This window comes from Leuresthes tenuis, unplaced genomic scaffold, assembly GCF_036924035.1.
Source record: "Leuresthes tenuis unplaced genomic scaffold, fLeuTen1.0.hap1 SCAF_7, whole genome shotgun sequence".
Taxonomy (NCBI): Eukaryota; Metazoa; Chordata; class Actinopteri; order Atheriniformes; family Atherinopsidae; genus Leuresthes; species Leuresthes tenuis.
The window spans coordinates 26455973-26478607 of record NW_027325361.1 but is presented as its reverse complement, the minus strand read 5'-3'; positions in this window follow the sequence as shown (position 1 = coordinate 26478607).

The following is a 22635-nucleotide window of genomic DNA, read 5'->3' as shown; positions in this document are numbered from 1 at the left end:
TGTGGAGAGGATGTTTATTGTTCTCCAAAACAGAATACAGTTTCCTCCTCATCCGTTGCTCCACCACAGCACTGAGAGGGTCTAGTCTTGTACCTACAACAGAACTGACCTTTTTTTTTTTTTTTTTATTTTTTTTTTTTTTTTTAAATCAGTTTGGCAGACCACTCCAGTTTATTATCCAGCACCACCCCCAGGGATTTGCAGGTCTGAACAGTCTCTATCTCCCCCCATCAATGCAAACTAACTAGTATGGAGTTTTAGATCTCCTGAAGTCCACCACCAACTCTTTGGACTTGGTAGTGTTCAGGAGCAAACAGTTCTTTTTGGACCAGCCATTGAAGGAATCTACAAGGTCCCTGTACTCCTTCTCCTGTCCACCGTGCACACATGCCACAACAGCCGTATCATCAGAATACTTCTGTATGTGGCAGGACTCTGAGTTGTACCTGAAGTCTGATGTGTACGGGGTGAAAAGAATCTAGTGGTGGAAGCTGCCGCAGAGGTGGCGGTGTGGCTATGTTCAGGAAGACTGGCGGTGGAAACCGCTGCAGAGGTGGATGTGCAGCTGGGCTCAGGATGCCTGGTGGTGGAAGCTGCCAAAGTGGTGGAGGTACAACTGGACAGAAGAAATCCACCTTAGCTCGACGTAGTGTCTTTTTAGCTCCCGTTGTACATTCCTCCACCTTTCTCCATCCCCATTCTGGAACGCCATCTTTTACTGGTTCAGGAGGTCTTTGATGTCACTGGTGATCCATGGTTTATTATTAGGATAGCACCTTACAGTCTTCACTGGAATCGCAGTGTCCCTACAGAAGTTAATGTAGTCAGTGATGGTGCTGACAATCCTGTCCATGTCAATGTCCACTTCTTCTTCCTCCAGCAGTACAGCCAAGTCTGTGACATCAGAGCAGTCTGTCAATGCATCACGCACCTCTTGTGACCACTTCCTGAAAGATCTGGTAGTAACAGGTAGTCTTTGTACACAAGGTCTGTATGTGGGTTGCTGTGATCAGATCTACCCAGTGGTGGAAGAGACACTGCCCTGTAAGCCTCCTTCACATTAGCATAAAACAGATCTAATGTCTTTTCTCCATGTGTTGGACAGTCCACATACTGTACAAAGCCAGTCAGGCAGGAGGATAAAGAGATGTGTTTGAAATTCCCCTGTGATTGCAATGAATGCCTCTGGATGTTGGGTCTGTATTCTGGCAACGGCATTATGGATGACGTCACACGCCGTTGTCGGGGGTGCCCTCGGTGGAATGTAAACAACGATGACAACTGTATATAGGAAGTCTCTGGGCGCATAGAACGCATGGAAACCAACTAACAGCAGTTCAATGTCTGGACAACATATCCTCTCCTTAACGGTCACATGGGGTTAACCCATCTTTGATTAAAAAAAACAGGATAATATCCCTGCCTTTCCGCTCACCGATCGTACTCCAGTCACAATCCACTCATAAGACTGCGAAACAGGGTATGTCCACACATGAGTCTGGTGTGTGTTGTCGTTCAGCCAGGACTCAGACAGACAGATCAAACTGCTCTCCTTATACAGCCGTTAGTTCCGCTCAAGTGCCTCTAGCTCATCACACTTGTTTGGTAGCGAGTTAACGTTTCCCATAATCACAGAGGGCAGAAAAGGCTTGTACCTCCACCCTCTGTTGTCACTCTGCCTTTCGTTTTACTCTGCATCCATGGTACAGCTTTTTTGGCTTGGTCAGAATTGGATGTTTAATTCCGTGTCCAATCCTTGACAGTGCCAACAGTTCTTCTCTTGTGTACACTGCTCTAGTACTGGTAGCAGTGCACATTGTCAAAAAAAATAAAATAAAACGAAATGTAAGTAAAAAGCAGATCACTAAAAAAGATTAGATAAAAACTAAAAATGACATATAATTATGTAAATGACGAACAAAATTGAGAGCTCCACAGACTTGCTGCAGATAAGGCCCGCGCATAGCAACTGCATGTCCATTAATGAACAAATTACAATGACCTTAAAAGTTGGTTGGAGGAGGTCAGGTGGAAATTTACAAAACTCAAGAGTCATGAGACCTGAATATTGTCAGGATCGTGGGAAGGTAGGACCCAGATGCAGCTCTCTTAGTTCAAAAAGGTTTATTTACAAAAAAAAAACAGGGAGCACAGCAGGAACGAAAGGCGCGGCGGAGCCGGATCAAAAATACTTAACTTGAAAAAAGGACTATGACAAACAAAACCAGACTATGACAAAACAAGGCTATGACAAAACAAGACTATGACTATGAATAACATGAGGCATGAAACCAAACTTAGCTTTCGGTGGCATGAAGGGAAGGTGAGGATTCTGCGATGAATGAAAGTAAACCAGGAAGCTAAATACTGTGAGGGGAGTGATCAGTGACATGAGGTGCAGCTGTGAACAATTAGACAGGTGACGTGAGTGAACTGAACGTGACAGGGGAAAAACATGACTAGAACATAACATGGTTAAACAAACTGTGACATAACAATACAAACTAATAGTGCAGACTGTGACAAATATAAGATAAATTTGTCTCAGTTATTGGGCCTCATGCAACAACCATTCGTACAAACAGATTTGTTCTTAAGTTGTGCGCACGAGTGATTTAAGAGAACTTGCGCATTCTTTCAGTTTTCTTTCAGTTTTCTTTCAGGTACTAAAATAATTTACAAGTGACCCAGACCTGTCATAGGACTCACGTAAAATAGTCTGCTGTTATGTGAATCAAGTTTGCTTAACTAATGGATTGTATATTTAATTACTTTGAAGATATCATAAATAAATATGTATATTATACCCCATAATTACGCTGACATTATTCTGTTTGACTTAAATGATGCACTAATTGAAAGTTCATTTGACTCTGAGTCAATTGTTATACTATATAACAAGGTCAATGGGAAGTGTAACCAGCGGCTAACTTGCTACTTTTCGATGCCTTGAAGATACCTGAAAGAGAGCGTGTGTTCCGAGACCGTGTAGGTATCCTATCGGGGTAAAGTTGGTTCGTTATTGGATATTGGCTTGACATTCGGATTCATCTGTGCTTTTAATCGGAGACCACGGTATTGTCTGTGTAATTAAAGAGTGTAGCGGATAGCATCATAATCATACTTTTATATACTATAACATTACTGTAAACTATCCTCAAGATTTCAAATTTTACCAGAAAACAGTATCTCCATGTTGTCAACCTACTGTCACTCACCTTGGTCCATGTTAGGGACTGTCTGCAAGTTACATATTTCAATATGAATTTAGTCATATGCCAGATGTGTAATTGGCGGTCCCAAACGAATGTCAAACGATTATCCAACAATAAACCAACTTCACCTCAGTAGATATCCTTGCGGAGACAGACGAATGGCTGACATCATGATTTAGATTGCCAAGGACTGTGCTGCTGCAAATATCCACAACTCCAGAGAGAAACACGCCAATCAAACCCAGTTCCACCACACATCCAGGTCCCACGGGAACCTTTCAGAGGGAGATTGGAGACAGATCGGATATGTCCCAGTCCTCTGTGAGTCGTGAGCCCCCCCTTGGTCATCAAAGATCTCATCAGTTTATCACCCATGGTACATCAAATTCCCATACACTGCTGTCGAACAAGTACACATTAAGAGGGACTTTCATGGCATGGCTGGACTGCCAAACATAATCGAAGCAATAGACCGCACACATATACGTATCAAAGCAACCGTGCCGTTGTGGAGCACACTATTGGTGTGCTGAAGGCCAGGTAGTGTGTCTCGATACAGCGGGGGGCAAACTGCTCTATAGCCCAGAGAAGGCATGCCAATAATAATTATTCTGGCATGCTGCATTTTGCACAATATTGCCATGAACACGGGTTTCCCACTACTTGAACCAGTCAGCAGACAACGTGCCAGAAGACCCCCCTCATGGACCGCCTCATCAAAGTGCAATCATGATCAGACAACAACTGATTGCACGGATTTAGTTGCAGTCATCGAACGCCTGGCCATGACGAGACGTTTTTCTTTTTTAAGCCATTTTCATATATACCCATTTCTTCTCTATTTCAGTGACATTACGAACTACAGGTTACACGGAATTAACAGCACTTGTAATTGGTTACCATTACTTCGCTTTAGGAATTAGGTCCCGTAATTCCACTGCTGACACTCCTAAAATGACGGATTTTCCTTTTTGGATCTCTGAAAGCAGAACTTCAATCTCAGAGCACGTAAAGTTGTTCTTTTTTGCGACTTGATGCCATTCTCATAATTCAACACTCAACACTCCCTGGCACAGGAAATAGGAAGTGTAGCCTTATATGGTATTATTTTGGGCGTGGAAAATGCAAATTTACTATCCTGTGCACGTGCACTTAAATACGCATGGGTGGCATTCATCATTTACGCAGGTCGTTTACACACTTTTTCCGAAGTTAAGAATGTTTGTTGAATCTTGGAAACGTGGTGTGTTCATACAAGACCTTCATACAAAAAAAGTGAGAGAAATTTAGACTAAGAATACGGAAATATTCTTGCATGAGGCCCATTGTTTTTACTTAATTCTTTTCCATTTCTGGTTCACTTGCTGTTGGTAAGGTTTAAACAACAAAACCTGAGGTCTCAGGAGCAAAATACTTGTTTATTTGATGGACTGGCTACCTGTCCAGGGTTTTCCCTGCCTCTGGCCCAAAGACAAAGGCTTGCACTTTTTACCTGAAAACCACTGGAGTTACAAAATTCACAAGAGATGAAAAGTGCCACAGAAGTTTTTGTTTCAGTTCTGCCATTGGTCATTTTGGAGATCTGGATATCTGCCAATGTTTCTATATATTAAAGGCCCATGGTAGTTTAAAGCACGTTTTTGTCTGTTAAATGAAGTTTATTGCAGAAATGTTCAGTTCGATCTTTTCATATTTTGATGACTTTTGAGAGATTATATAAACATATTAAATTTGTCTTAACACATAGAGGTCCTTGTGAAACATAAAAAGATCTTGGTTCATAAAACATAAAAAGATCAGATTCAATATGAGAAACAACACATTAGGCTACTCTTACTATCAAGCAATGAATGAAATAACAGAGTTTGCCATGAAGATGTAGTCAAAGAGCTTTGAAACAGGTGTATGAATCCCAGAGAAGCTAGAATAAATGCTCCAAGGCAAATAAAAGAGGCCATTACAGAGAGCAGTTACACATGTGGATGATTTAAGGTAATGCTGTCACTGCAGTGAGGAGGCAGGACCTCTGCAGATGAAATGAAAATGGCCTATATAATGGCAGAAGTGACAATGCAGCCACTTTGGATGGGCTGGCTATTATGGCATGTCAACACTGTCAAGAGAAAGAGCAAAAGTATGAGGTTGGCAATTAGAGAACATGAAAGTAAATGGATCGCAGCAGTAGTGAGGAGGACATTACAGAAAAGGACGTCCAAACAGGCGTTAATGTGCTGATTTATAGAATTTGTCATCGCAGACGTGTGTTATAAATTTCCTGACCGCAGTAATAGCCATTATGAGGTCACCAACTGTACAGTGTCATATCAGCACTTTAGGGTTCAGGAACAGTATTGAGAGAGGCCAGCTGACTGGCATTCAGAATCGGAGGGAATTCAGAGGGCGGCTTCGGCCACCAAACAAAAACCTTTATGCAACTGTTAGCATGACTTTGGCTGACTCTCTGTCTCTGGAAGAACAGCAAGGGATCAGTTAGCGTAGGTCATCATTCAAAATCTCCGGCCCAAATATCTGCGACATCATCATCATTATCTACGCAAACATCATCGTCATCATAGTCATTATGTAAACATGCTCTCACATTTTTCAGTTTGGATCTGAGATGACACAGCAGGCCCTGTTCTGTATTTGCATGTGCATATTTCAGTGTTTTTCTGAGAACACGCCACAGCAATTAACAAAGGATTAATTGACATCTTTATCTCATTAGGGCCAATCGGATCAGAGTATGATGAGGTTTTGGCACACTCCCATTTGTTTAAGCGGATTGTGGTAATTGCTGTGATTATTATTGGCTCTTTAGCGTCATCCATGGGCTGCCTGGACCCCATAAAGCCCAGTCACAGCTCAGTTTAGTTAACCCCTGAAATGAGCCCAGTGGTGTTGGCATGTGATTAACAGCCGAACAGTGATTAGCTCTCACACATCTACCAGTTAACATGTCATGCCTCCCATCTCAAATGGCGTTTGTGTTCGCTCCTAATTACACTCCTACCTTCCCAAGAAATTTTTTTTACAGGACCCATTTAGGAAGGGGTTATATATATACTCTCCATGGAAGTGGTCAAACTCATGCTGACTTCACTGTCGTAGGATTTACAAAACCCCAGGGCTACATTTGCCAGTCCTGCAGCATTGCATTTCACCCCTGCTGCATGTACATGCCATCAAAAATTATAACTATTACATTCAAGACAATGACAAGAAATTATTGCCTTTTCATCTATTGATAATAATGCTCCGAATGGGGCATATAGAACTAGGTTTTTCCCAACTCCCAAAATGTGTTTTACAACATTGCCACCATAATAAATACACTGTAGATCTAGAGCATAAAGCATCATAAGACAATATTTCTGAGAGAGGAGCTATTACTCGAAGATTAACTAAGATCTACAACCCACCAGAGAGAGGTAACGGACTGATATTGAGATATAGTGTACAATAGAAAAAGGGAGCCACCAGCAAGAGTGCAAACTTTACATTTTTGCTGCTAAGTTCTCTAAAGGGGGTAATCAAATTTTATTTGCTCATAACTATTTCAGCCCCCTGTAAATGTTAACAACTGTGCACTCACAGTATATGGCCTGTCCCCTTTGTTGATCCACCACAGCAATGAGCCTCATATTCATGGATTTGCAATATAAAATGAATTTGAGGTATTTCACCTTGACAATCAGCGTCTCAAAGTAAATTCATAGGGCCAATATACTGTCCTCACAAGTCAATCAACTCCTTTGGGTGCTCTAAAAGTATAAGGGAGAAAATTAGTCAGTGAAACTCTTCAGCAAGACCAGTGTTGAGACACCCAAGAGGCTCTGATATGTTGACAACAGCCCAAGTTCCAAAAAAGCTGGGACACTGTGTAAAGTGTAAATAATAACTATAATTATTTACAAATGTTATTAACCGATGTTTCATCCACAATAGAACACAGAAAACATCTCAAATATTGAAAGTGAGACATTTTACTATTTGATGAAAAATATCATATTATATTATGTACTCATCTTGATTTTGTTGGCAGTAAAGTCAGGATAGGGCCATGTTTACCACTGTGTAGTAACCCCAATGATCTTAACAACAGTCTGTTAATGTCTGGGAACTGAAAACATCTGCTGGACCTTTTGGAGAGGAAAGTTACCTCATTCTTGTCTGATATAGGATTCTAGCTGCTCAACATGTCACGGGGGGCAGCAGCTTGAAGAGAGAAGCCCAGACGTCCCTGTCCCCGGCCACTTCCTCCAGCTCTTCCTGGGGGACTCCGAGGCATTCCCAGGTCAGCCAAAAGACATTGTCTCCCCAGTGTGTCCTGGGTCTTCCCTGGGGTCTCTTCTCAGTGGGACGCGCCCTCAACAACTCACCAGGGAGGCGTCCAAGAGGTATCCTAATCAGATCCCAGAGTCACCTCATCTGGCTCCTCTCGATGCGGAGGAGCAGCGGCTCTACCTCGAGCCCCTCCCAGATGACCCAGCTTCTCACCCTATCCTTAAGGGAGAGCCCCTGCGGAGGAAGCCCATTTTGGCTGCTTGTATCCACGATCTTGTTCTTTCAGTCACTACCCACAGCTCGTGGCCATAGGTGAGGGTACAGTGCCATGTCTGGAAAAAAAAAATCAAACACAGCATATCAGCACGTCATACATAACAACTGTTAAGTACGGTGGTGGCGTTGCGGTGTCAGACATATTTCAGTCAATGACTGGAGTCAATGACAAGTGTTTCACACTTGTTTGGACCTAGAAATGAAAAAACTTGGGGCCTTTCTTTGTGGACTTTGAACGTTACCCATGTGCCTGTGTGGACTCCAGCTTTTTCCCACAGTTAAAAAACATGTTTGTTAGGTTAATTGTAGTTGGTGACCTATACAGGGTGTAACCTGCCTCTTACCCAGTGGCAGCAGGGATCCAGCCCCACCACAACACTGAATAGATTAAGCTGGTATAGAAACTGGATAGATGGTTTCATGTAGAGATATGTTCCACTTCAAAGCAATAGATCATAAGCTTCAATACTGCTAATTTTGATGAGGTATTAGGTATTTTGGTTTATGCTACATATGCTATTAAAATTTCAAGTGTAGATTTTAAGCCCGGTTAACTTCTTTTGTTTTTCCGCTAGTTGCTCATTCTGAATGTGGTAGATTTAGTCTATATTCTTAATTTCAGCACAAATTAAACAGGGGGAGCAGGATGAAGTGTCTCCAGCAGCATGTGGCACAACAGCCAAAGCTGTTAGCAGCTGAACAGGCGCAGCTGAGGAGCAGTCTCTCTGGATCTCAGGGGGCTCTTGCAGCAGTCTGTCTGTCCTTACCTATTTCACTTCTTTTCTGCTCTCTTTGGGGACTTCTCCTGTTAGTGCAGTGTTTGGTGTAAGAGACATGTCTGCCTTACCATCTGTGTCCACTTTCAGAGTGAGGTAAACTGCAGTCAACGTCACACAAGAAGTTGCTAACAATGTGTTAGTCCTATAGTCTTTTTGCAAAGAGTTCCACATTTGCTGTGCACTGCACATATTTGGTCCATCTGCTGGAGAAGCATTCATATATGGCAAAGTGTACCTGCTGCAGTTGTTAGCAATCTGTTGTGGATCAGAATTTGATAGTTCATACATGAACTGTCACCATAAAGAAATATGGCCCTCATGGTGTTTATTTCACCCAGCTAGCTGTGCTCCTGTCCTTAGCGTTCTGTGGGGGCATTCCATGAAGGTAAAACCCTCCCTAACTCTGTGTACTTTAAAAAAAGAACTGAAAGATCACTATGACACCTTGCCCAGTGCTTCTTATCAATTTGTTTTCCTGAAGTAGATAATAAGACAGACAGAAGAAGAGACTGAGGTGTAAAAATAGAAGCCCACTAACACCTTCCTAATCAAATGGCCCACTTATTCAAGGTGATATGGTATGAAGGTTTGTGCAGCATGTCCTTAGTAAAAGCAAAGGAAATCTATTGTACTTTTGGTATCATCATTACAGCTTTAAACAACAGACTTCTATTAAGTTAAACTCTGCAGCACATTTAATGTTGCACAGGTGTGTGTATGCTATCATCACCATATATTTTTTTTATAATAGATGGAGGGTTGCATGTACTGTCTGTGTGGAATAGCAAATTTCCATGCCTGTTAGTACTCACTGAAATAAAAAAAAATAATCAAATTCTATATATATCAATCCATGCATAATTATCATCCCCAGTAAACATGCACCTTTGGGGCCACTGTGGGCAAAAATTGAGCCTGCATGGGCTTGTGAAGTCCTGCTACCAGTGTGAAATACTAGGCATATGTGGACCTGGTGGTAAGGGGCCCAAATGGGGCAGCAATGGGACAGCCCAAATTGTGGGTTGAAAGAGGGCAGCCTTAATCAAGCAGAATAGACCCCAGTTGGGGCCCTGAGTGGGCTCAGCATACCCACTGGTCTGGGTATGTGGTGTCCTATTGGACCCCAAAGAGGTACAATTGTGTGGGTCCTTACATGTGCTGTGCATTTTTTTTAACAGTGGTGAAGTCCAAAATACCAGTAGTATTGTAAGTGTAAGAATTATGGGGTCAGGATGAAAACTGGAGTCACCTGGATGAATAAAACCTTATAACACTTTGAAGGGATTTTCACAAACAGCAGTGGGATTATACCCTATAGTCTTTTTTTAAATTGTGTCCAAGTACATGAAGAGAACATAATAGATTGCATTTCATTACAGTTTCAGGAAGTGTAATAATAAATGGAAAAAGGAAAAAAAGCTATTTCTGATCTGTCTCCATCACATTTAAAAAACGCATGTAGACCAGCTGGTAGCCAACAAGAACCACAGCCATGTCAAAAAGATGTTCAAACACAGAAAATCAAGACAAATATCCATTCATTTTGGAACTCAATAGTCAAACAAATGCATAAGAAACACTTGTGTGATTTGTAAACTTGCTTTAAACTTGTTTAGAGCACTATTCCACTCAGACAGTACATATGCACCCCTCCATCTGTAACAAAAAAAAATGCAGTAATGATACATTGATTGAGATTAGATTAATTGAGTTCAGGCAAATTTCTATATTATTGTATGCACAAGAAAAGTTTCCTCTGCAAGTTTTAACCTGTGCAAAAAACAAAAATAGACAGAATGAAAGGCTGTTAGGCACAGCTGAAAGCAGAAACCAAGAACAAACCAAGTTGTGGCTTCCCATAGTTCTAACCCAGTGTATTAATGCATAAGTGTTTATTTTCATCAACATAATAATAATCCGTTTCTCGTTTTAGAAGAAATGTTTTAGAAAAAAAATGTTGAAGAGATACATAATATAGATTTTTTTAAATGTATAAAATGGTTATCAGTAAATAGTTACCGTACTCAAAGGATGCAGTAGGATGTGTTTTCTCTTTTACAAATTGATTGAGACCATAATCATTCTCTATAGTGCCTTTAATGCCAAATTCTTACAAGCAGGAGTTGGAACTGACCTGTCAAAGTCTTGCACCTTGTCAACCCACCATCCACCATGACAACCTACATACAGTACAAAAAAAAAATCTGCCCTTTCTTCACCGGAAAACAATGGTGGCATGTAGTGGTGTAAGTAATAATTACATTTCCTACAAAAACAATACTGGTGAACAGGTTGGCTTTTCTTTGCTCTTTTGCTCTTTAATTTGAACAAAATGGCATGAGCTGGCATTCCAATTCATACATAAATACATCAGCCCAAGGCTTAAACTTAATTGTTTAACTTTTATTCTAATAATCAATTTAACTTTGATTCTAAAGTAAGTCAGTGTTACTGCTAAATGTATCAATGCTGTTATGGAATAAACAAATTATTATTGATACACTTCTTGTAACATGTGTATTGTTCTTTTGTTGGCCTCTCAGTGCAGAAAGTCTTTACTGTGTTCAGATTTTGTACTTGACATTTCCATTATTCATGCCTAGTGTGATTTACTGGCCTGAAGGCTTGCAGAACCTTTACTGAGACAGAACAAGGCTGCATTTGTCTGCATGGTCAGAGAACACAATCGAACACATAGCAAGGGATTCTGCCCTTCTGTTTTAAATAATATTTTGTGGGATCTGTTTTAAACCATTATGGATGCCATACTATTTAGTTTAATTCACATCTTTACTCGAGAGTTCTCAAGAGTTCACTCCTGGAGTTTAGCACACACAGTTCATCAAGAACTTTTTCTTTACAGAACTTGTTTTCAGAGAGGTACACACTTACTTTGAGAAACCCACACAGTGCATGCTCCTTTTTCATATGTTTCAGTGCTTTGGGAAAATGATAGTGGCTGTGAATAATAAATAGATATGAGTCAGTGCTGTCGAAAAGTCTTGGCTTTGCTGTTATTAAAGTCGTGGTAGCTGGAGAAATGGATCCAAAGTGTGCTGTTGATCTTTCTGCAAACAGATATCAAAGCCCGGACAGCAAACGAGTGGCAAGTATTGGGGGACAGAGGGATCCCTGGAGCAAACCAAGGGTAAAGATGAAGGGATGTGGAGGAGATGAAAGAGGAAGAAGAAGAGAGAGAGACTGAGATACAACAGAGGGAGAGAGACAGAGCCTGTGTGCCTTTGTGTGTGCATGTATGTGTATACCAATGTCTGCTAGAGGAAGGACTTCAAAGAGGCAACGGAGCAAAGGCTGCTTCGCTTTTTCACTTTTTCTTTTTCCACTGAAGCTCCTCTCTCGTTGGATCCCTCATCCTCCTTTTGGATAATTCATCTGTCTCTCCTCAAAAGCAGTCAGGCTCATTTGATTCTGTAGGGCACCATTGACATGAATATTTCAGCTGCATCAGAAACATTTGCTGTTGGTGCCTCACAGTGCTTCAGCTATAATTGGGCACATGATCCCTGTAGCTCCCCACTAAGTTTACTGACTGCAATATTGGCTGCATTTCGGACTGCAACACTGCTGTCTGGTATAATCAGTACAAGGGGAGCCTATGTAACAAAGACATTTCTTCTATTTTCAACTGGCAGTATCATATTTTTGAATGATGTGGATTACACTACATACATACATGTCACAATGCATCATTATCAAAAAAAGTGCCATGTCAGTCAGCCAATTAATTTAGCAACATAGAGTCAAATTCAAATTGCACTCTCATTTTCTTCTTTTTTTAAATAAAATTATTTTTTTATTTAGAATTTTAGTGCTTTTTATTTAGTTCATCATGTCTTACATACAATACTATCAAAATTATTCATCCCTCATTTCTTGATATTTTTCTTCCACGGAGCCAGACTTTCTTGTAATCTTTGAAAATTGATTTTTTTTTAGTAATAGTTCTCTAGGATTCTAGGAGTCTTTCAAAGTTTGTCTTTGGACAGTGGATGCTTTTTGACAAATTTTCAGTCCAGACTTTGTAACCTGACCATTTTAGAGGATTGTGGGTTTGGTTTGTTTGCTAAGCCGTGTAATACTGACCTATGGACACAGGAGCTGATGGATCAACTTCCCCTTCAGTTGATCCATCTGCTCTTGGGTGGAACCTCATAAGAAATGGTCTCTATGGAAGTGTGGCTGTTATTGAAAGTTTTGGAAATTATTTCTGTTAATCAAACAGTTGCTATTTAAAACTTATTAAAAGGCTAAGTACTGTGTTTTAATGAAGTGGGGACTGTTTTTTCATAAATTTCTGTTAAAGATTTTAAGGGCAGGTCTAAAAACTTGAATCCATGACACGGTGGCATTAGGTATATAAGGTGACCAAAAGCCAACCCCATCCGGAACATTTGAACGTAATTAATAGACCTACTAACCTACTAGAAGCTTTAGCCCTGGACTAGCAACTAGCTAGCTATCTGTTCTGCCTTCAGCATAGAAATGCATCTTTCTTGAATGATTGAATTGTCAGAACTTGGGCTGTCTACTTAAGTTGCAAAGGAATAATGACAACACGAGAAACTGAATCAGTTTTATGAAAAGTGAAGCACCATGATGGAAACTGAAGTTTCAGAAGTAATACTATGTGGATTAATTTTGTGCAGAGCTGCCCTGGTAACAGCTCAGGATCACCAACAACACCTGACTCATTGCTCAACTGATACTTTAGCAAACTTACAAACTTTTACCAGAAATGGCTGGGGTTAACAGATACAATTTAACAATGCTGATAGCACAGCTGGAAGGTCACCAAAATATTTCAGATCTACAGTGTGAGTTTACGATTTCTGAGCAGTTTGCTTTGGTTGAAAACTTCACTTGTGTGTTTCATTTGCTCTGACAATCACAGTGTTGTGCAAACAAAGCATTGTGTATTTGCCTGTGATTTTGAGAGATAATCTTATTTGTTTGATAATATGTTTATTCATTCATGTTTTGGACCTTGAGGTCTTCCAGCACTGACCTTTTAACCATACCACGTGTTCGATTGAAAACACACAGGGAGGCAGCTTTTAGTTATTATGGCCCCCGATTGTGCAACAGCCTGCCAGAGAACCTCAGGGTCGCAGAGACTGTTGATGTTTTTAAAAAGAGGCTCAAGACTCACCTTTTTAATCAGGCTTTTATTTGATTTTATTGATTTTCTTTATTCCTTTTAATCAAACTTTTTATCATATTTAATTTTTGTTCTATATTATTTTAATTATATGTTTTAACTCCATGTTTTAGTTAGACGTTTTAACTATATGAGCTGAAAAGCTTTTTATCTATTTTGTTCATTTTACACCTTTTTATCTTATTTTACTGTTTTAGTCTTTCAGTTTTTAGCTCCAGTGGTTCCTCATGGGGGTCTACCATACTGGGAGCTGCTTTTGATCCACCGACGGGGGTGCTATTCTGTGGACAGCTCTGGCCCAGGTGGCTGGAGGACTCTGCACCTTGGTGTGGGGTCTCTTGTCTGCCTGGGTCGGGACTGTCTCCGTGGCGGCGCTCCCTGTGGTCATGGGCCAGGAGCTCTGTCAGTGTGGTCGGCCCCCCAAGGTGGCTTTTTCCTTGCCTTAGGTTACCTTGCCTTGGGTGCCCGGCCATTTCTCTGTCTGATAGGTTCAGTGGGTCTGAGGTTGTGGGTTTGTGTGTGCGTGCGTGTGTGTGTCTGTTTGTCTCCGTGTCTCTCTGGGTATTTATGGGGGTGGGTTGTTATGTTCTATCATTGTTGTTTTTAGCTTCTGTGAGGCACTTTGTGTTGCTTTTAAAGTATGAAAGGTGCCATATAAATAAAATCTGATTTGATTTGATCTCATTACAGACTGAATCTGCAATAAAGAACAACAAAATCTGAGGCAGAAGCAGAACAGCTATGTATGAAAGTAACAGCGGTTACCTTCTCCAGTGCTAAATCGCCTCCCTCAAACCTCACACCACAGGAAAGGAAGGCAGTGACATCCCTCAGCCAAAGCATCACCATTTTGCCAGCAGAGGGGAAATGCACGGTGGTTTTCAACAAAGCCGACAATCACAGATAAATAACAACATTGCTGAGCGATAATACCAACTTAGCATTTCAACTTAGTGAACAGCAACATCAAGTTCATGAGGGAGGATGCAAAAGACCACAGGCTGCCTTTTTTGGACTGTGCTCTGTACTTTGAAGAGGATGGAAGTCTTAACACTAAGGTTTACAGGAAACCCACACATACAGACCAGTACCTGCTTTTCGACTCACATCATCCACTAGAATACAAACTGACTGTCATCAGGACTCTACACCACCGGGCTGACAGTGTACCTACAAAGGATGAGGGAAAACAAAAGGAACATCAGCACTCCAAGAAAGCTCCTCAAACCTGTGGATATTCAAATTGGGCCTTTGTCAAATCAGCAAAAGCAACTGGACCAAACCATACTGTCATAGAAGCTAAGAAGAACAGTCACAAGACAGATAATAGCTTATTTAGAGACTGCATCGTCCCTGCCCTGTTCACTCCATTAATTGAATATACGCCGATCGCGAGTTTTCTAAATAGCTTCCGAAGGACGCCGACTTTCGCCAAACTGTTCTTGGTGAGTAGATAAACGTATTTTATGCCAGAAATAAGGTCTAGGTTTAAAAAAACGGAGTTCCCCTTTAACCTCAGCCCAGAGCTATAGAGTATATACTGATGGGGGTGCCGTTCTGTGGACTGCTGAGCTATAGAGTGTGTACTGTATAGCTCTGCCTCAGCCGCCCTCGCTAGACGCGTCATTACCATAGACAAATAAAGAATACAACTTGTCCATTGTACTTGTATTTTTCCAAACTTTATAATGTCTATGATCATAACAACAACAGCAATGGCGGAGTACAGGCTTGTACTACCTTTATACATTGTAAATGGCAGATCATTTTGTTTAAGGTAAATGACGCAGTTCTGTCACTCTACATTTTGTGCTTTTATTTTGAAGAGCATCGTCCTTTTTCTGCTACTTCCTGTTATTGCGGACGCTAGACTTTCTGCTACTGTCTCATCATAGCGACATGTGCAGTTGCTCCAGTTGGTAAAAACATGAGAACAAATTAATTACTTGTCATATTTTGTGTGGAGGAGACAAGTGGTGTATTCATCAAAAAACGAGTAATTCATTTAATTTAAGACAAAAGGAAATTGTCATCATTATATTATTTTCAATAAGAACCGTAACTCATATCAGCTTAAAGGGTTAATTTAATTTAAAATCATTACTTAAGTTTCTAGAATGATTCGTATTAAGCTTAAAATGTAAACATGTGTTTATGCATTATCTGAAATGTTGTACTATGGCATTGGTATTTTTTGTGTCCATTGTATAGTTTTCACGGTGTCAAAATGTTGGTGGAGAAAAGAAGAGAGAATTAAAGTTACACTAGTCGAAGCTCTCAGCATTTTGTGATTAATCCAAGTTGGCCTCTGCCTACAAAGATTCTTTATATGTCTATGCCTTTATATGCATGCTCCATGACTTCTCTTCCGGTTTTAGTGTATTGGCGTGGCGGCATCACAGCGCCACATACAGGCCTGGCATATGTACTACAGCGTTTCGGGTCGTTTCCAGTGAATCCGTGTGGAGGCAGATATTTCTGGAAATGACGCCGTATTTACGGAGACTTTTTTTCAAAACGACAGCGTACTGGGTGAGGCTGCGTACTCTTGTGGACAGGCCCTTAGAAGGATTTTCTCCAAACATGACATTCCAGTGCACTTCAATCCCAAGAACACCCTCAGACAGAGACTGGTTCATCCAAAGGACAACACACCCAAACACAAACTGAGTTGTGTCGTGTATTAGTGATGTGTCGTTCGCGAACGATTCGTTCGATATTAACTAATCGTTTATATGACTCGGGAGTAACGAGTAGTCTCAGTGAGTGATTTGTTCGTTTTCACGCAGTACCCTTCCTCCCCATATGACAGGCGGCTGCTGCATAAACTCAGTCAGCACGACAGGAAACAGAAATTATTAATTCATTTCCATGCAGTACCCTCTCTCGCCACATGGCAGGCGGCAGCTGCATAAGCTCAGTCAGCAGGACAGGAAACAGTTTTGATTCGTTCACGAGTCAACTCCTCGGGTTACGGCTCCTCGCACAGGAAACAGTTTTGATTCGTTCACGAGTCAACTCCTCGGGTTATGACTCCTCGCACAGGAAACAGTTTTGATTCGTTCACGAGTCAACTCCTCGGGTTATGGCTCCTCGCACAGGAAACAGTTTTGATTCGTTCACGAGTCAACTCCTCGGGTTATGGCTCCTCGCACAGGAAACAGTTTTGATTCGTTCACAACTCAACTGCTGGCGGCTAAAAACATTGTGAGATCGGGATGTAGCCTAGCGACAGGATGTCAATAAATGATGTGGAAAGGAAGCTCAAAGAAGGTCTTTACAGCACAAAGACAAAGCAAGGCAAGTGGGATATTTGGAGAAGTTTCTCAATGGTCCGTGAATCTCTTTATTAATAGCCTATAAAATGACGTGTTTTCTCCTGCGTGACGGGAGAAGACACAAAATCAATGCATTTCTTTTATTGTGTGGGCATAAATTCTCAAAGTTTTGCGGCTGCGGGCGGGAGTGTAACACACACGTTGCGGTGGTAATGGTCAGAAATTCAGCGGGAGCGGGGTGAAGAAAACAGTCCCGCACAGGGCTCTACTGTAGACAGAGAAACGAAGGAGGAAATGAATGATGTCTGATTTGTGATGTTCATTCATTTTTCATGAAATCATAATTAATTAGTGGTCTTCGGTTCTTGTAGATATGTATAGTGTTGTGTGTAAATAGATAAATGATAATGTAATAATGTGAATAGATACTTTTGAAAATTATATCAACATATTGATTTTGTGTTATACTCTACCATAAAATAATAATATAATAATAATAATAATAAGAATAATAAGAATAATAATAATAAGAAGAAGAATAAGACACAATAAATGCACTATTTAACATTTTAGGGAACTTATTGTTACTTTTTTTCTCACTTAATTGTGTTACTAATTGTCAAAATCAATGTGAGTTTTACATTCCCTTGTTCTCTACCAGCTGTCACGTGACAGGGCTGAACAATCGTTCTCGTTCGTTAATTTGTCACGTGACAGCTACCGAGTCAGTGTCAGGTTTTAAACAACAATGGCAGGGAGGATACAGACACAAGTCACCTTATTGTGTATTTGCTTTCCCAGGTTTTCACATGGTTTGAATTGTTTGTGTTTGTGTTTGTTAGCTCAGCTGAAGCAAACTATGTTTCCTTCAGTGTTAAGTGTTTAGAACCGTGGCCATTTTGTGCAACGCCCACAGTAGGGTTACAGCGCCACCTGCTGGAAAAATTAACAAAATGATTCGTTCAAAGATTCGTTCAATTTACTGTTCGAGAGTAAATGATCCGATTCAGCCAAAAGAGTCAAAGTTCCCAACATTATCGTGTATGCAGTGCAGTGCAGTGCCGCGAGGAGTGTGCGAACCTCTATATGGGAGAGACCAAACAACAGCTCCACAAGCACATGGCATGACATAGGAGAGCCACCTCTTCAGGAGTGCTACATCTCAAGGAGAAGGGACACTCTTTGGAGGACAGTAATGTGCATGTTCTGCACATTATTGTCCTGGTGGTTTGAGAGAGGAGTCGAGGAAGCCATCCATCTTTGAACAGAGGAGGTGGTCTCAGGTATCACCTTCCCAGCACCTGCAGTGCAGAATTGTCTCTCCTTCGGGTGAGAGGTGAAACGTCCTCAAGATCTGATCTGAGGTGCAATCTTGTGATTATAATGAACTGGATGACTGAGAATCTTCATCAACAAGATTCATATCTGTTTTACTTTAAGTAAGGAAAACAGAGAAAAGACACAAGAAATTACACAAGAACAAAACTGATCAGTGGTGAGAGGTCTTTTGGAGAGATGAACCCTCCTCAGAGCCTGGACATCAACATTATCGAAGCAGTGTGGGCTCATCTCAACAGAGACTGAAACAAAAGGCAGCCAACATCCAAAGAAGAGCTTTGAAATGTTCTTCAAGAACCCTGGAAAACTATTCCTGTAGACTACTGAGGGGTGGTTCAAGACTTTTGCACGGTGTGTACAGTGTATGTTGTTTCCCAGTCAGTCATTATTTCACCCTGTCATGGAGCAATGACCCATTGGCAAAATATACTTAAAGAACACGTCTGACCTTACAGACAATACTGGCTCAATTTTACTGAACAAGTTTTATTTATATATATTTTATCTAAACAGCTGTTTTTAGAAAGCCTTTTACTGTCATGTATCAGTCATTCAAAGTGACAGTAACAGGGCTGAATGTCTTGAAATTTCCTCTGGGTTTCCAGCCTTGCTGTGGGTGTTGGCATGTCTTTTCTTACTGTGTGAGTCTCACACCCTGTGACTGATTTATTCTCTGCAGAGGGAGTCTTCAGATGCCATAATGCTGCTCATGTTGCTCTTTGAAGAGGAAGATGCTTCCCTGGAGGTGCAGATGGCTACGTGCCTCAGATTGTGTTTGGTGAGATGAGGTGCAGCAAGTGGAGTATGTTGTCATTGTCATCATTCTACACATGGTGGTGATAGTTTTTGGGGAATTTTAGAAAATCAAAGCTTAAATTGAGCTTAGCGGCGTAGGCGTATTGGTAAAACTGGCAGCTGCTGTCACATTTAGAAAGGCTGTCAGGACACTGATGGAGCTCAAAATTGTCTAATTTTTTTCATGTTCTTCTTTCACAAATCACCCAAGTAGTATTTGTTTCTTCCAACCTAAATGTTGGCGTTTTTTCCTTAACAAAAGTCAAAACATTAGCGACTCAAAAATGTATATATATGGCTATACAGATGCTTGTGATTTCATAGTAGAAGAGTGATGGACTGGCCAGTCCAGACCTTTCACCAAGTGAAAACATGTGGTGCCTCATAAAACACAAAATGTGACCTGAGAAGACCCCGGAGAAGCGGCAGATAATGGATGTATGAATGGATGGACATGATACTGTTCATAATAAAAAATTCCCTTAGACATTTATTTGCAAATTCATTATTGAGGATATTGGTTGATTGACATTAATTTATTGCAGTATTACTAATGTTAATCATTAGATTTTTTGCAGTACATTCCAATATTTAATCAAGCACTCTTTAGGTTAATTATTATAGAGGACGCCCTGGGACAGCCTAGGTCACGCTCACGCTTGAGGAGAAGCGTGAGTTGTTAGCAAAATCTTGAGCTGTGTACTATTTCTAAACACTCTGATTTGTCTCAATAAAAGTCTGGAAACTATCCTGGGTGTCCGTGTCTGCTTTCTGACCAGAATGGCTGTTGTGGATGAGCCGGTCCCAGAAGTCAGCATTAAAAACACCGGGAAGTGTCACGACCCGGCAGGACACAGGGCACAGATGCAAGGTTTTCAAAAAAAGGCAGTCTTTATTTGCAAGACTTGAGTCTCCAAGACAGAGAAATAAATTCAGGCTATCAAAATTATTTCTAACACACTTCTTACAGTAAATAAAGAGGAACAAGTGTGGCTATATAAAAATATCAAAATAATAATCACTCCACTATAAGGAGTGAAAACAAAAAGAGTTTTAAACTTTATCGATTAACAGGTAAGCACTCTCTGAGGTACAGAGGAAACGCCAAATAACAAAAAAACACTCCTGAAAACTGGAGGCACTATGAAAGGTAACCAAACAAATGGTCACTCTTCACGGAGTAAACAAAAGGCTATGAAAATTTATGAAAACATGAATGCAAGGACGGAAACTAACACACTGGCACAGGACAAAGGGAGACGCAGACTATAAGTACACATGGAGGGGAGTGGGGAACAGTTGGACAAAATCTGGAATCAGAGAAGACAATTAGATTGGTGACACATGACGAAGGGCATGTGACCTGAAACAAAAGGAGAGTTACCATTTCAAAATAAAACAGGAAATAACAAGACAAGAAGACAAGACAAAATAAAACAAACCCAGATGACCTCACAGTGTGACAGGAAGTTCACAATATTTTGGTCTTTCAAATCGCAATAATGCTTTGGATACACAAATAACAGTGATAGCAGACAGCGGAACACACAGAGGAAGATCGTGGCAACCTGCAGCATACCTGAAGAACTACACGGTTTGTCTAACACAGTCCCTCAAGTCATATGGTTCTCCCGTATTAGATGTAAGCAGAAAAAACAATGAACCGCAGCTGCAGTCACAAAGTTTACAGACTGATTCTGTCCACACAGCAGCATTCAACCCCCCTCCATCCCCATCTCACTTCTCTGGAAGTCACCAATAAAGAGAACTAATGGTACACAGCATCTCACAATAGAAACCTGCTCAACCCGCCGAATGCGTGTGTTGGCCCCCCATTATCAACCCTTTCTGAGCACAGCTGCCATATTAAGAGCCTCAGTGAGTATAGCATTGTTGCAAACTGTCTTGATTCTACCGATCCATTACAATCGACATATCTCAAATCTGAGTGTCCCACCATCACTGAAGTTAACAACACAGCTTCAAGACAAGTTGCAGTTATAGCTGCTATTGCACACCGCAGCTGCAGTGATGCAATCCCAGGCAGAACCAACAACTACGCCAGGCAGCAGGCAGAGCAACTACACATTGACTCAGTTTCTACCCTCAACAATAACCTCAGTACCCTTGTTTGGAGCACCTTCCATACCACCAGCCCCCACTATGAGGAGCATGGTCACACTACAGCCCAGCCATTAGTCAGTACAAGCTGGGGGTAATGTAGGTCATTACATATCAGCAACGCCCGCTGACCAACCTAACCATCTTGTTCCATTAGTTGCGAATAGCTCACATGGCAGCATGCTAGCAGCTGCATAGACTCAGTCCAACCAAATGACACCAGTCAATTCAGTGTCCCAGTACATTCCATCATCACCTGTGCAGCCAATATATCAACCTCACACCATAACTGCACTGTACTCAGCACCACTGCTGCCTGCTGTGGCTGCTATCCAGCCAGTGAGCCATCAACTAGCACACATCCCACAGCGATTTAATTATCAGTTACTATACATCTCTGCTGCCCCCTGCACACAGTGCATCAGCTTCCACCAGTCTTACATACACAGCCAGTGCATCATTCACCACAGCAGCTGATCCATAATCCCAACCAGTGCGGCAGCCTCTAACTTCCCTAATCACTAAACTTCACTAATCACTTTCCAGTCTATTACCTGTTGCCTCATACAATTGGTCCAGCACCACAGCAGCCTGTATCACATCCACATGTTCAGTACACCCTGCAGTCCAAATACACACCATAGGTCTTAAGCCTGTCCTGGCATACCAGGCAGCCAGTCAATTCAATTCAATTCAATTCAATTCAGTTTATTTATATAGCGCCAAATCACAACAATGTCATTTCAAGGCACTTCAATGATACAGTCCAATTCAAGCCAATTCGAGTCCTGTTAATTGTAATCATAATCCAATCAAATATAGTTAAATAAATTAAAAATTAGTCAGATTCATACAAACAAAGACAATGTATAAAACAATTTCCAAGGTAAGAAAACCAACAGATTGCAGCGAAACATCTCATCGGTCCAATCCCCCGTTCTCAGCATGCATGAGGTGGCTGTGGAGACAAATGACTCCCTTTTAACAGGAAGAAACCTCAGGCAGAACCAGACTCAGGCATCAGACGCCATCCGCCTTGACCAGCTGGGGTTTGCGAGGACAGAAAAGAAGGGACAACAAACACCATAACACCATTCAACTTGTTGAGAAAGAGAAACACAAGTTAATGACAACAATAATGCCAAATGTACATAATGTCATATGTGGAAATAAAAGGGGGAAAAAGAGATCAAAGTGGGGAAAGGTGTAACATAGGAGCACCCCCAGTAGTCTAGGTCTATAGCAGCTTTATTCTATTCTTCAGGGTTGCCTGAGCCATCCCTAACTATAAGATATATCAAAAATGAAAATTTTACGCCTAATCTTAAAGTTAGACATATACTTGCCAGACATATACTGGTAGCTAG